Consider the following 15,187-nt stretch of genomic DNA (forward strand, 5'->3'; position numbering starts at 1 on the left):
CGTATTGCTTCTGCAGGACTGACCACAGTACGATTTAAAGGGAGGAAGGATTCAAAGAAGGGGGAGCAGCTGGCTGCAGTAACTATGACGCTTATAAGGTAGCCAAATGCCTCGTCATCCGGCGAGGTACATATGCTAACTCGAGAGACTCGTAGTGGGAGTAACAGTGACGACGTTAACGTGGACATACAGTGGCACATCGGTTCCATAGGACAGGCCATACCAAGAATGATAGAGAGAATGGGCTTAGAAAAGTGGGAGCAGCAGGCAGGAGTACTATGACTCTCTTAAGGTAGCCAAATGAATCGTCACCATGTGAAATTTTTTGTTGAAAACTCGAGGATATCTTCGATAAGGTAGCTCATACAACGTTAAGGTTTACATGTAGTGGCATATTGCTCCTGCAGGACTGACCACAGTAATAATTAAAGAGTGGAAAGAAAGAAGGTAGGTCGAGCAGCTGGCAACAGTAACTATGACTCTCTTAAGGTAGCCAAATGCCTCGTCACTCGGAGAAATTTATTTGAAAACTCGAGGAAATCTTTGTTGAAGTAACTCAGACAACGGTAACATGGACAGGTGGTGGCGTATCGCTTCTGCAGGACTGGCCACAGTACGATTTAAAGGGAGGAAAGATTCAAAGAAGGGGGAGCAGCTGCCTGCAGTAACTATGACGCTCTTAAGGTAGCCAAATGCCTCGTCACTCGGCGAAATTTATTTGAAAACGCGAGGAAATCGTCGTTGAAGTAAATCAGACAACGGTAACATGCACAGGTGGTGGCGTATCGCTCTGCAGGACTGACCACAGTACGATTTAAAGGGAGGAAAGATTCAAAGAAGGGGGAGCAGCTGGCTGCAGTAACTATGACTCTCTTAAGGTAGCCAAATGCCTCGTCACTCGGCAAAATTTATTTTAAAACTCGAGGAAATCGTTGTTGAAGTAACTCAGACAACGGTAACATGGACAGGTGGTGGCGTATTGCTTCTGCAGGACTGACCACAGTACGATTTAAAGGGAGGAAGGATTCAAAGAAGGGGGAGCAGCTGGCTGCAGTAACTATGACGCTTATAAGGTAGCCAAATGCCTCGTCATCCGGCGAGGTACATATGCTAACTCGAGAGACTCGTAGTGGGAGTAACAGTGACGACGTTAACGTGGACATACAGTGGCACATCGGTTCCATAGGACAGGCCATACCAAGAATGATAGAGAGAATGGGCTTAGAAAAGTGGGAGCAGCAGGCAGGAGTACTATGACTCTCTTAAGGTAGCCAAATGAATCGTCACCATGTGAAATTTTTTGTTGAAAACTCGAGGATATTTTCGTTAAGGTAGCTCAGACAACGTTAAGGTTTACATGTAGTGGCATATTGCTCCTGCAGGACTGACCACAGTAATAATTAAAGAGTGGAAAGAAAGAAAGTTGGTCGAGCAGCTGGCAGCAGCAACTATGACTCTCTTAAGGCAGCCAAATGCCTCGTCACTCGGCGAAATTTATTTGAAAACTCGAGGAAATCGTCGTTGAAGTAAATCAGACAACGGTAACATGCACAGGTGGTGGCGTATCGCTCTGCAGGACTGACCACAGTACGATTTAAAGGGAGGAAAGATTCAAAGAAGGGGGAGCAGCTGCCTGCAGTAACTATGACGCTCTTAAGGTAGCCAAATGCCTCGTCACTCGGCGAAATTTATTTGAAAACGCGAGGAAATCGTCGTTGAAGTAAATCAGACAACGGTAACATGCACAGGTGGTGGCGTATCGCTCTGCAGGACTGACCACAGTACGATTTAAAGGGAGGAAAGATTCAAAGAAGGGGGAGCAGCTGGCTGCAGTAACTATGACTCTCTTAAGGTAGCCAAATGCCTCGTCACTCGGCGAAATTTATTTTAAAACTCGAGGAAATCGTTGTTAAAGTAACTCAGACAACGGTAACATGGACAGGTGGTGGCGTATTGCTTCTGCAGGACTGACCACAGTACGATTTAAAGGGAGGAAGGATTCAAAGAAGGGGGAGCAGCTGGCTGCAGTAACTATGACGCTTATAAGGTAGCCAAATGCCTCGTCATCCGGCGAGGTACATTTGCTAACTCGAGAGACTCGTAGTGGGAGTAACAGAGACGACGTTAACGTCGACATATAGTGGCACATCGGTTCTGTAGGACAGCCATAGCAAGAGTGATAGAGAGAATGGGCTTAGAAAAGTGGGAGCAGCAGGCAGGGGTACTATGACTCCCTTAAGGTAGCCAAATGCCTCGTCACCATGTAAATTTTTTTTTGAAAACTCGAGGATATTTTCGTTAAGGTAGCTCAGACAACGTTAAGGTTTACATGTAGTGACATATTGCTCCTGCAGATCTGACCACAGTAATAATTAAAGAGTGGAAAGAAAGAAAGTTGGTCGAGCAGCTGGCAGCAGCAACTATGACTCTCTTAAGGCAGCCAAATGCCTCGTCACTCGGCGAAATTTATTTGAAAACTCGAGGAAATCGTCGTTGAAGTAAATCAGACAACGATAACATGCACAGGTGGTGGCGTATCGCTCTGCAGGACTGACCACAGTACGATTTAAAGGGAGGAAAGATTCAAAGAAGCGGGAGCAGCTGGCTGCAGTAACTATGACTCTCTTAAGGTAGCCAAATGCCTCGTCACTCGGCGAGATTTATTTGAAAACTCGAGGAAATCGTCGTTGAAGTAAATCAGACAACGGTAACATGCACAGGTTGTGGCGTATCGCTCTGCAGGACTGACCACAGTACGATTTAAAGGGAGGAAAGATTCGAAGAAGGGGGAGCAGCTGGCTGCAGTGACTATGACTCTCTTAAGGTAGCCAAATGCCTCGTCACTCGGCGAAATTTATTTGAAAACTCGAGGAAATCGTTGTTGTGGTAACTCAGACAACGGTAACATGGACAGGTGGTGGCGTATCGCTTCTGCAGGACTGACCACAGTACGATTTAAAGGGAGGAAAGATTCAAAGAAGGGGGAGCAGCTGCCTGCAGTAACTATGACGCTCTTAAGGTAGCCAAATGCCTCGTCACTCGGCGAAATTTATTTGAAAACGCGAGGAAATCGTCGTTGAAGTAAATCAGACAACGGTAACATGCACAGGTGGTGGCGTATCGCTCTGCAGGACTGACCACAGTACGATTTAAAGGGAGGAAAGATTCAAAGAAGGGGGAGCAGCTGGCTGCAGTAACTATGACTCTCTTAAGGTAGCCAAATGCCTCGTCACTCGGCAAAATTTATTTTAAAACTCGAGGAAATCGTTGTTGAAGTAACTCAGACAACGGTAACATGGACAGGTGGTGGCGTATTGCTTCTGCAGGACTGACCACAGTACGATTTAAAGGGAGGAAGGATTCAAAGAAGGGGGAGCAGCTGGCTGCAGTAACTATGACGCTTATAAGGTAGCCAAATGCCTCGTCATCCGGCGAGGTACATATGCTAACTCGAGAGACTCGTAGTGGGAGTAACAGTGACGACGTTAACGTGGACATACAGTGGCACATCGGTTCCATAGGACAGGCCATACCAAGAATGATAGAGAGAATGGGCTTAGAAAAGTGGGAGCAGCAGGCAGGAGTACTATGACTCTCTTAAGGTAGCCAAATGAATCGTCACCATGTGAAATTTTTTGTTGAAAACTCGAGGATATTTTCGTTAAGGTAGCTCAGACAACGTTAAGGTTTACATGTAGTGGCATATTGCTCCTGCAGGACTGACCACAGTAATAATTAAAGAGTGGAAAGAAAGAAAGTTGGTCGAGCAGCTGGCAGCAGCAACTATGACTCTCTTAAGGCAGCCAAATGCCTCGTCACTCGGCGAAATTTATTTGAAAACTCGAGGAAATCGTCGTTGAAGTAAATCAGACAACGGTAACATGCACAGGTGGTGGCGTATCGCTCTGCAGGACTGACCACAGTACGATTTAAAGGGAGGAAAGATTCAAAGAAGGGGGAGCAGCTGCCTGCAGTAACTATGACGCTCTTAAGGTAGCCAAATGCCTCGTCACTCGGCGAAATTTATTTGAAAACGCGAGGAAATCGTCGTTGAAGTAAATCAGACAACGGTAACATGCACAGGTGGTGGCGTATCGCTCTGCAGGACTGACCACAGTACGATTTAAAGGGAGGAAAGATTCAAAGAAGGGGGAGCAGCTGGCTGCAGTAACTATGACTCTCTTAAGGTAGCCAAATGCCTCGTCACTCGGCGAAATTTATTTTAAAACTCGAGGAAATCGTTGTTAAAGTAACTCAGACAACGGTAACATGGACAGGTGGTGGCGTATTGCTTCTGCAGGACTGACCACAGTACGATTTAAAGGGAGGAAGGATTCAAAGAAGGGGGAGCAGCTGGCTGCAGTAACTATGACGCTTATAAGGTAGCCAAATGCCTCGTCATCCGGCGAGGTACATTTGCTAACTCGAGAGACTCGTAGTGGGAGTAACAGAGACGACGTTAACGTCGACATATAGTGGCACATCGGTTCTGTAGGACAGCCATAGCAAGAGTGATAGAGAGAATGGGCTTAGAAAAGTGGGAGCAGCAGGCAGGGGTACTATGACTCCCTTAAGGTAGCCAAATGCCTCGTCACCATGTAAATTTTTTTTTGAAAACTCGAGGATATTTTCGTTAAGGTAGCTCAGACAACGTTAAGGTTTACATGTAGTGACATATTGCTCCTGCAGATCTGACCACAGTAATAATTAAAGAGTGGAAAGAAAGAAAGTTGGTCGAGCAGCTGGCAGCAGCAACTATGACTCTCTTAAGGCAGCCAAATGCCTCGTCACTCGGCGAAATTTATTTGAAAACTCGAGGAAATCGTCGTTGAAGTAAATCAGACAACGATAACATGCACAGGTGGTGGCGTATCGCTCTGCAGGACTGACCACAGTACGATTTAAAGGGAGGAAAGATTCAAAGAAGCGGGAGCAGCTGGCTGCAGTAACTATGACTCTCTTAAGGTAGCCAAATGCCTCGTCACTCGGCGAGATTTATTTGAAAACTCGAGGAAATCGTCGTTGAAGTAAATCAGACAACGGTAACATGCACAGGTTGTGGCGTATCGCTCTGCAGGACTGACCACAGTACGATTTAAAGGGAGGAAAGATTCGAAGAAGGGGGAGCAGCTGGCTGCAGTGACTATGACTCTCTTAAGGTAGCCAAATGCCTCGTCACTCGGCGAAATTTATTTGAAAACTCGAGGAAATCGTTGTTGTGGTAACTCAGACAACGGTAACATGGACAGGTGGTGGCGTATCGCTTCTGCAGGACTGACCACAGTACGATTTAAAGGGAGGAAAGATTCAAAGAAGGGGGAGCAGCTGCCTGCAGTAACTATGACGCTCTTAAGGTAGCCAAATGCCTCGTCACTCGGCGAAATTTATTTGAAAACGCGAGGAAATCGTCGTTGAAGTAAATCAGACAACGGTAACATGCACAGGTGGTGGCGTATCGCTCTGCAGGACTGACCACAGTACGATTTAAAGGGAGGAAAGATTCAAAGAAGGGGGAGCAGCTGGCTGCAGTAACTATGACTCTCTTAAGGTAGCCAAATGCCTCGTCACTCGGCAAAATTTATTTTAAAACTCGAGGAAATCGTTGTTGAAGTAACTCAGACAACGGTAACATGGACAGGTGGTGGCGTATTGCTTCTGCAGGACTGACCACAGTACGATTTAAAGGGAGGAAGGATTCAAAGAAGGGGGAGCAGCTGGCTGCAGTAACTATGACGCTTATAAGGTAGCCAAATGCCTCGTCATCCGGCGAGGTACATATGCTAACTCGAGAGACTCGTAGTGGGAGTAACAGTGACGACGTTAACGTGGACATACAGTGGCACATCGGTTCCATAGGACAGGCCATACCAAGAATGATAGAGAGAATGGGCTTAGAAAAGTGGGAGCAGCAGGCAGGAGTACTATGACTCTCTTAAGGTAGCCAAATGAATCGTCACCATGTGAAATTTTTTGTTGAAAACTCGAGGATATCTTCGATAAGGTAGCTCATACAACGTTAAGGTTTACATGTAGTGGCATATTGCTCCTGCAGGACTGACCACAGTAATAATTAAAGAGTGGAAAGAAAGAAGGTAGGTCGAGCAGCTGGCAACAGTAACTATGACTCTCTTAAGGTAGCCAAATGCCTCGTCACTCGGAGAAATTTATTTGAAAACTCGAGGAAATCTTTGTTGAAGTAACTCAGACAACGGTAACATGGACAGGTGGTGGCGTATCGCTTCTGCAGGACTGGCCACAGTACGATTTAAAGGGAGGAAAGATTCAAAGAAGGGGGAGCAGCTGCCTGCAGTAACTATGACGCTCTTAAGGTAGCCAAATGCCTCGTCACTCGGCGAAATTTATTTGAAAACGCGAGGAAATCGTCGTTGAAGTAAATCAGACAACGGTAACATGCACAGGTGGTGGCGTATCGCTCTGCAGGACTGACCACAGTACGATTTAAAGGGAGGAAAGATTCAAAGAAGGGGGAGCAGCTGGCTGCAGTAACTATGACTCTCTTAAGGTAGCCAAATGCCTCGTCACTCGGCAAAATTTATTTTAAAACTCGAGGAAATCGTTGTTGAAGTAACTCAGACAACGGTAACATGGACAGGTGGTGGCGTATTGCTTCTGCAGGACTGACCACAGTACGATTTAAAGGGAGGAAGGATTCAAAGAAGGGGGAGCAGCTGGCTGCAGTAACTATGACGCTTATAAGGTAGCCAAATGCCTCGTCATCCGGCGAGGTACATATGCTAACTCGAGAGACTCGTAGTGGGAGTAACAGTGACGACGTTAACGTGGACATACAGTGGCACATCGGTTCCATAGGACAGGCCATACCAAGAATGATAGAGAGAATGGGCTTAGAAAAGTGGGAGCAGCAGGCAGGAGTACTATGACTCTCTTAAGGTAGCCAAATGAATCGTCACCATGTGAAATTTTTTGTTGAAAACTCGAGGATATCTTCGATAAGGTAGCTCATACAACGTTAAGGTTTACATGTAGTGGCATATTGCTCCTGCAGGACTGACCACAGTAATAATTAAAGAGTGGAAAGAAAGAAGGTAGGTCGAGCAGCTGGCAACAGTAACTATGACTCTCTTAAGGTAGCCAAATGCCTCGTCACTCGGAGAAATTTATTTGAAAACTCGAGGAAATCTTTGTTGAAGTAACTCAGACAACGGTAACATGGACAGGTGGTGGCGTATCGCTTCTGCAGGACTGGCCACAGTACGATTTAAAGGGAGGAAAGATTCAAAGAAGGGGGAGCAGCTGCCTGCAGTAACTATGACGCTCTTAAGGTAGCCAAATGCCTCGTCACTCGGCGAAATTTATTTGAAAACGCGAGGAAATCGTCGTTGAAGTAAATCAGACAACGGTAACATGCACAGGTGGTGGCGTATCGCTCTGCAGGACTGACCACAGTACGATTTAAAGGGAGGAAAGATTCAAAGAAGGGGGAGCAGCTGGCTGCAGTAACTATGACTCTCTTAAGGTAGCCAAATGCCTCGTCACTCGGCGAAATTTATTTTAAAACTCGAGGAAATCGTTGTTGAAGTAACTCAGACAACGGTAACATGGACAGGTGGTGGCGTATTGCTTCTGCCGGACTGACCACAGTACGATTTAAAGGGAGGAAGGATTCAAAGAAGGGGGAGCAGCTGGCTGCAGTAACTATGACGCTTATAAGGTAGCCAAATGCCTCGTCATCCGGCGAGGTACATTTGCTAACTCGAGAGACTCGTAGTGGGAGTAACAGAGACGACGTTAACGTGGACATATAGTGGCACATCGGTTCTGTAGGACAGCCATAGCAAGAATGATAGAGAGAATGGGCTTAGAAAAGTGGGAGCAGCAGGCAGGAGTACTATGACTCTCTTAAGGTAGCCAAATGAATCGTCACCATGTGAAATTTTTTGTTGAAAACTCGAGGATATCTTCGATAAGGTAGCTCATACAACGTTAAGGTTTACATGTAGTGGCATATTGCTCCTGCAGGACTGACCACAGTAATAATTAAAGAGTGGAAAGAAAGAAGGTAGGTCGAGCAGCTGGCAACAGTAACTATGACTCTCTTAAGGTAGCCAAATGCCTCGTCACTCGGAGAAATTTATTTGAAAACTCGAGGAAATCGTCGTTGAAGTAACTCAGACAACGGTAACATGGACAGGTGGTGGCGTATCGCTTCTGCAGGACTGGCCACAGTACGATTTAAAGGGAGGAAAGATTCAAAGAAGGGGGAGCAGCTGCCTGCAGTAACTATGACGCTCTTAAGGTAGCCAAATGCCTCGTCACTCGGCGAAATTTATTTGAAAACGCGAGGAAATCGTCGTTGAAGTAAATCAGACAACGGTAACATGCACAGGTGGTGGCGTATCGCTCTGCAGGACTGACCACAGTACGATTTAAAGGGAGGAAAGATTCAAAGAAGGGGGAGCAGCTGGCTGCAGTAACTATGACTCTCTTAAGGTAGCCAAATGCCTCGTCACTCGGCGAAATTTATTTTAAAACTCGAGGAAATCGTTGTTGAAGTAACTCAGACAACGGTAACATGGACAGGTGGTGGCGTATTGCTTCTGCCGGACTGACCACAGTACGATTTAAAGGGAGGAAGGATTCAAAGAAGGGGGAGCAGCTGGCTGCAGTAACTATGACGCTTATAAGGTAGCCAAATGCCTCGTCATCCGGCGAGGTACATTTGCTAACTCGAGAGACTCGTAGTGGGAGTAACAGAGACGACGTTAACGTGGACATATAGTGGCACATCGGTTCTGTAGGACAGCCATAGCAAGAATGATAGAGAGAATGGGCTTAGAAAAGTGGGAGCAGCAGGCAGGGGTACTATGACTCCCTTAAGGTAGCCAAATGCCTCGTCACCATGTAAATTTTTTTTTTGAAAACTCGAGGATATTTTCGTTAAGGTAGCTCAGACAACGTTAAGGTTTACATGTAGTGGCATATTGCTCCTGCAGGACTGACCACAGTAATAATTAAAGAGTGGAAAGAAAGAAAGTTGGTCAAGCAGCTGGCAGCAGCAACTATGACTCTCTTAAGGTAGCCAAATGCCTCGTCACTCGGAGAAATTTATTTGAAAACTCGAGGAAATCTTTGTTGAAGTAACTCAGACAACGGTAACATGGACAGGTGGTGGCGTATCGCTTCTGCAGGACTGGCCACAGTACGATTTAAAGGGAGGAAAGATTCAAAGAAGGGGGAGCAGCTGCCTGCAGTAACTATGACGCTCTTAAGGTAGCCAAATGCCTCGTCACTCGGCGAAATTTATTTGAAAACGCGAGGAAATCGTCGTTGAAGTAAATCAGACAACGGTAACATGCACAGGTGGTGGCGTATCGCTCTGCAGGACTGACCACAGTACGATTTAAAGGGAGGAAAGATTCAAAGAAGGGGGAGCAGCTGGCTGCAGTAACTATGACTCTCTTAAGGTAGCCAAATGCCTCGTCACTCGGCGAAATTTATTTTAAAACTCGAGGAAATCGTTGTTGAAGTAACTCAGACAACGGTAACATGGACAGGTGGTGGCGTATTGCTTCTGCCGGACTGACCACAGTACGATTTAAAGGGAGGAAGGATTCAAAGAAGGGGGAGCAGCTGGCTGCAGTAACTATGACGCTTATAAGGTAGCCAAATGCCTCGTCATCCGGCGAGGTACATTTGCTAACTCGAGAGACTCGTAGTGGGAGTAACAGAGACGACGTTAACGTGGACATATAGTGGCACATCGGTTCTGTAGGACAGCCATAGCAAGAATGATAGAGAGAATGGGCTTAGAAAAGTGGGAGCAGCAGGCAGGAGTACTATGACTCTCTTAAGGTAGCCAAATGAATCGTCACCATGTGAAATTTTTTGTTGAAAACTCGAGGATATCTTCGATAAGGTAGCTCATACAACGTTAAGGTTTACATGTAGTGGCATATTGCTCCTGCAGGACTGACCACAGTAATAATTAAAGAGTGGAAAGAAAGAAGGTAGGTCGAGCAGCTGGCAACAGTAACTATGACTCTCTTAAGGTAGCCAAATGCCTCGTCACTCGGAGAAATTTATTTGAAAACTCGAGGAAATCTTTGTTGAAGTAACTCAGACAACGGTAACATGGACAGGTGGTGGCGTATCGCTTCTGCAGGACTGGCCACAGTACGATTTAAAGGGAGGAAAGATTCAAAGAAGGGGGAGCAGCTGCCTGCAGTAACTATGACGCTCTTAAGGTAGCCAAATGCCTCGTCACTCGGCGAAATTTATTTGAAAACGCGAGGAAATCGTCGTTGAAGTAAATCAGACAACGGTAACATGCACAGGTGGTGGCGTATCGCTCTGCAGGACTGACCACAGTACGATTTAAAGGGAGGAAAGATTCAAAGAAGGGGGAGCAGCTGGCTGCAGTAACTATGACTCTCTTAAGGTAGCCAAATGCCTCGTCACTCGGCGAAATTTATTTTAAAACTCGAGGAAATCGTTGTTGAAGTAACTCAGACAACGGTAACATGGACAGGTGGTGGCGTATTGCTTCTGCCGGACTGACCACAGTACGATTTAAAGGGAGGAAGGATTCAAAGAAGGGGGAGCAGCTGGCTGCAGTAACTATGACGCTTATAAGGTAGCCAAATGCCTCGTCATCCGGCGAGGTACATTTGCTAACTCGAGAGACTCGTAGTGGGAGTAACAGAGACGTCGTTAACGTGGACATATAGTGGCACATCGGTTCTGTAGGACAGCCATAGCAAGAATGATAGAGAGAATGGGCTTAGAAAAGTGGGAGCAGCAGGCAGGGGTACTATGACTCCCTTAAGGTAGCCAAATGCCTCGTCACCATGTAAATTTTTTTTTTGAAAACTCGAGGATATTTTCGTTAAGGTAGCTCAGACAACGTTAAGGTTTACATGTAGTGGCATATTGCTCCTGCAGGACTGACCACAGTAATAATTAAAGAGTGGAAAGAAAGAAAGTTGGTCAAGCAGCTGGCAGCAGCAACTATGACTCTCTTAAGGTAGCCAAATGCCTCGTCACTCGGAGAAATTTATTTGAAAACTCGAGGAAATCTTTGTTGAAGTAACTCAGACAACGGTAACATGGACAGGTGGTGGCGTATCGCTTCTGCAGGACTGGCCACAGTACGATTTAAAGGGAGGAAAGATTCAAAGAAGGGGGAGCAGCTGGCTGCAGTAACTATGACTCTCTTAAGGTAGCCAAATGCCTCGTCACTCGGCGAAATTTATTTTAAAACTCGAGGAAATCGTTGTTGAAGTAACTCAGACAACGGTAACATGGACAGGTGGTGGCGTATTGCTTCTGCCGGACTGACCACAGTACGATTTAAAGGGAGGAAGGATTCAAAGAAGGGGGAGCAGCTGGCTGCAGTAACTATGACGCTTATAAGTTAGCCAAATGCCTCGTCATCCGGCGAGGTACATTTGCTAACTCGAGAGACTCGTAGTGGGAGTAACAGAGACGACGTTAACGTGGACATATAGTGGCACATCGGTTCTGTAGGACAGCCATAGCAAGAATGATAGAGAGAATGGGCTTAGAAAAGTGGGAGCAGCAGGCAGGAGTACTATGACTCTCTTAAGGTAGCCAAATGAATCGTCACCATGTGAAATTTTTTGTTGAAAACTCGAGGATATCTTCGATAAGGTAGCTCATACAACGTTAAGGTTTACATGTAGTGGCATATTGCTCCTGCAGGACTGACCACAGTAATAATTAAAGAGTGGAAAGAAAGAAGGTAGGTCGAGCAGCTGGCAACAGTAACTATGACTCTCTTAAGGTAGCCAAATGCCTCGTCACTCGGAGAAATTTATTTGAAAACTCGAGGAAATCTTTGTTGAAGTAACTCAGACAACGGTAACATGGACAGGTGGTGGCGTATCGCTTCTGCAGGACTGGCCACAGTACGATTTAAAGGGAGGAAAGATTCAAAGAAGGGGGAGCAGCTGCCTGCAGTAACTATGACGCTCTTAAGGTAGCCAAATGCCTCGTCACTCGGCGAAATTTATTTGAAAACGCGAGGAAATCGTCGTTGAAGTAAATCAGACAACGGTAACATGCACAGGTGGTGGCGTATCGCTCTGCAGGACTGACCACAGTACGATTTAAAGGGAGGAAAGATTCAAAGAAGGGGGAGCAGCTGGCTGCAGTAACTATGACTCTCTTAAGGTAGCCAAATGCCTCGTCACTCGGCGAAATTTATTTTAAAACTCGAGGAAATCGTTGTTGAAGTAACTCAGACAACGGTAACATGGACAGGTGGTGGCGTATTGCTTCTGCCGGACTGACCACAGTACGATTTAAAGGGAGGAAGGATTCAAAGAAGGGGGAGCAGCTGGCTGCAGTAACTATGACGCTTATAAGGTAGCCAAATGCCTCGTCATCCGGCGAGGTACATTTGCTAACTCGAGAGACTCGTAGTGGGAGTAACAGAGACGACGTTAACGTGGACATATAGTGGCACATCGGTTCTGTAGGACAGCCATAGCAAGAATGATGGAGAGAATGGGCTTAGAAAAGTGGGAGCAGCAGGCAGGGGTACTATGACTCCCTTAAGGTAGCCAAATGCCTCGTCACCATGTAAATTTTTTTTTTGAAAACTCGAGGATATTTTCGTTAAGGTAGCTCAGACAACGTTAAGGTTTACATGTAGTGGCATATTGCTCCTGCAGGACTGACCACAGTAATAATTAAAGAGTGGAAAGAAAGAAAGTTGGTCAAGCAGCTGGCAGCAGCAACTATGACTCTCTTAAGGTAGCCAAATGCCTCGTCACTCGGAGAAATTTATTTGAAAACTCGAGGAAATCTTTGTTGAAGTAACTCAGACAACGGTAACATGGACAGGTGGTGGCGTATCGCTTCTGCAGGACTGGCCACAGTACGATTTAAAGGGAGGAAAGATTCAAAGAAGGGGGAGCAGCTGCCTGCAGTAACTATGACGCTCTTAAGGTAGCCAAATGCCTCGTCACTCGGCGAAATTTATTTGAAAACGCGAGGAAATCGTCGTTGAAGTAAATCAGACAACGGTAACATGCACAGGTGGTGGCGTATCGCTCTGCAGGACTGACCACAGTACGATTTAAAGGGAGGAAAGATTCAAAGAAGGGGGAGCAGCTGGCTGCAGTAACTATGACTCTCTTAAGGTAGCCAAATGCCTCGTCACTCGGCGAAATTTATTTTAAAACTCGAGGAAATCGTTGTTGAAGTAACTCAGACAACGGTAACATGGACAGGTTGTGGCGTATTGCTTCTGCAGGACTGACCATAGTACGATTTAAAGGGAGGAAGGATTCAAAGAAGGGGGAGCAGCTGGCTGCAGTAACTATGACGCTTATAAGGTAGCCAAATGCCTCGTCATCCGGCGAGTTACATTTGCTAACTCGAGAGACTCGTAGTGGGAGTAACAGAGACGACGTTAACGTGGACATATAGTGGCACATCGGTTCTGTAGGACAGCCATAGCAAGAATGATAGAGAGAATGGGCTTAGAAAAGTGGGAGCAGCAGGCAGGGGTACTATGACTCCCTTAAGGTAGCCAAATGCCTCGTCACCATGTAAATTTTTTTTTGAAAACTCGAGGATATTTTCGTTAAGGTAGCTCAGACAACGTTAAGGTTTACATGTAGTGGCATATTGCTCCTGCAGGACTGACCACAGTAATAATTAAAGAGTGGAAAGAAAGAAAGTTGGTCGAGCAGCTGGCAGCAGCAACTATGACTCTCTTAAGGTAGCCAAATGCCTCGTCACTCGGAGAAATTTATTTGAAAACTCGAGGAAATCTTTGTTGAAGTAACTCAGACAACGGTAACATGCACAGGTGGTGGCGTATCGCTCTGCAGGACTGACCACAGTACGATTTAAAGGGAGGAAAGATTCAAAGAAGCGGGAGCAGCTGGCTGCAGTAACTATGACTCTCTTAAGGTAGCCAAATGCCTCGTCACTCGGCGAGATTTATTTGAAAACTCGAGGAAATCGTCGTTGAAGTAAATCAGACAACGGTAACATGCACAGGTTGTGGCGTATCGCTCTGCAGGACTGACCACAGTACGATTTAAAGGGAGGAAAGATTCAAAGAAGGGGGAGCAGCTGGCTGCAGTAACTATGACTCTCTTAAGGTAGCCAAATGCCTCGTCACTCGGCAAAATTTATTTTAAAACTCGAGGAAATCGTTGTTGAAGTAACTCAGACAACGGTAACATGGACAGGTGGTGGCGTATTGCTTCTGCAGGACTGACCACAGTACGATTTAAAGGGAGGAAGGATTCAAAGAAGGGGGAGCAGCTGGCTGCAGTAACTATGACGCTTATAAGGTAGCCAAATGCCTCGTCATCCGGCGAGGTACATATGCTAACTCGAGAGACTCGTAGTGGGAGTAACAGTGACGACGTTAACGTGGACATACAGTGGCACATCGGTTCCATAGGACAGGCCATACCAAGAATGATAGAGAGAATGGGCTTAGAAAAGTGGGAGCAGCAGGCAGGAGTACTATGACTCTCTTAAGGTTGCCAAATGAATCGTCACCATGTGAAATTTTTTGTTGAAAACTCGAGGATATCTTCGATAAGGTAGCTCATACAACGTTAAGGTTTACATGTAGTGGCATATTGCTCCTGCAGGACTGACCACAGTAATAATTAAAGAGTGGAAAGAAAGAAGGTAGGTCGAGCAGCTGGCAACAGTAACTATGACTCTCTTAAGGTAGCCAAATGCCTCGTCACTCGGAGAAATTTATTTGAAAACTCGAGGAAATCTTTGTTGAAGTAACTCAGACAACGGTAACATGGACAGGTGGTGGCGTATCGCTTCTGCAGGACTGGCCACAGTACGATTTAAAGGGAGGAAAGATTCAAAGAAGGGGGAGCAGCTGCCTGCAGTAACTATGACGCTCTTAAGGTAGCCAAATGCCTCGTCACTCGGCGAAATTTATTTGAAAACGCGAGGAAATCGTCGTTGAAGTAAATCAGACAACGGTAACATGCACAGGTGGTGGCGTATCGATCTGCAGGACTGACCACAGTACGATTTAAAGGGAGGAAAGATTCAAAGAAGGGGGAGCAGCTGGCTGCAGTAACTATGACTCTCTTAAGGTAGCCAAATGCCTCGTCACTCGGCGAAATTTATTTTAAAACTCGAGGAAATCGTTGTTGAAGTAACTCAGACAACGGTAACATGGACAGGT

This window comes from Schistocerca serialis, unplaced genomic scaffold (genome assembly GCF_023864345.2).
Source record: "Schistocerca serialis cubense isolate TAMUIC-IGC-003099 unplaced genomic scaffold, iqSchSeri2.2 HiC_scaffold_1352, whole genome shotgun sequence".
Classification (NCBI taxonomy): Eukaryota; Metazoa; Arthropoda; class Insecta; order Orthoptera; family Acrididae; genus Schistocerca; species Schistocerca serialis.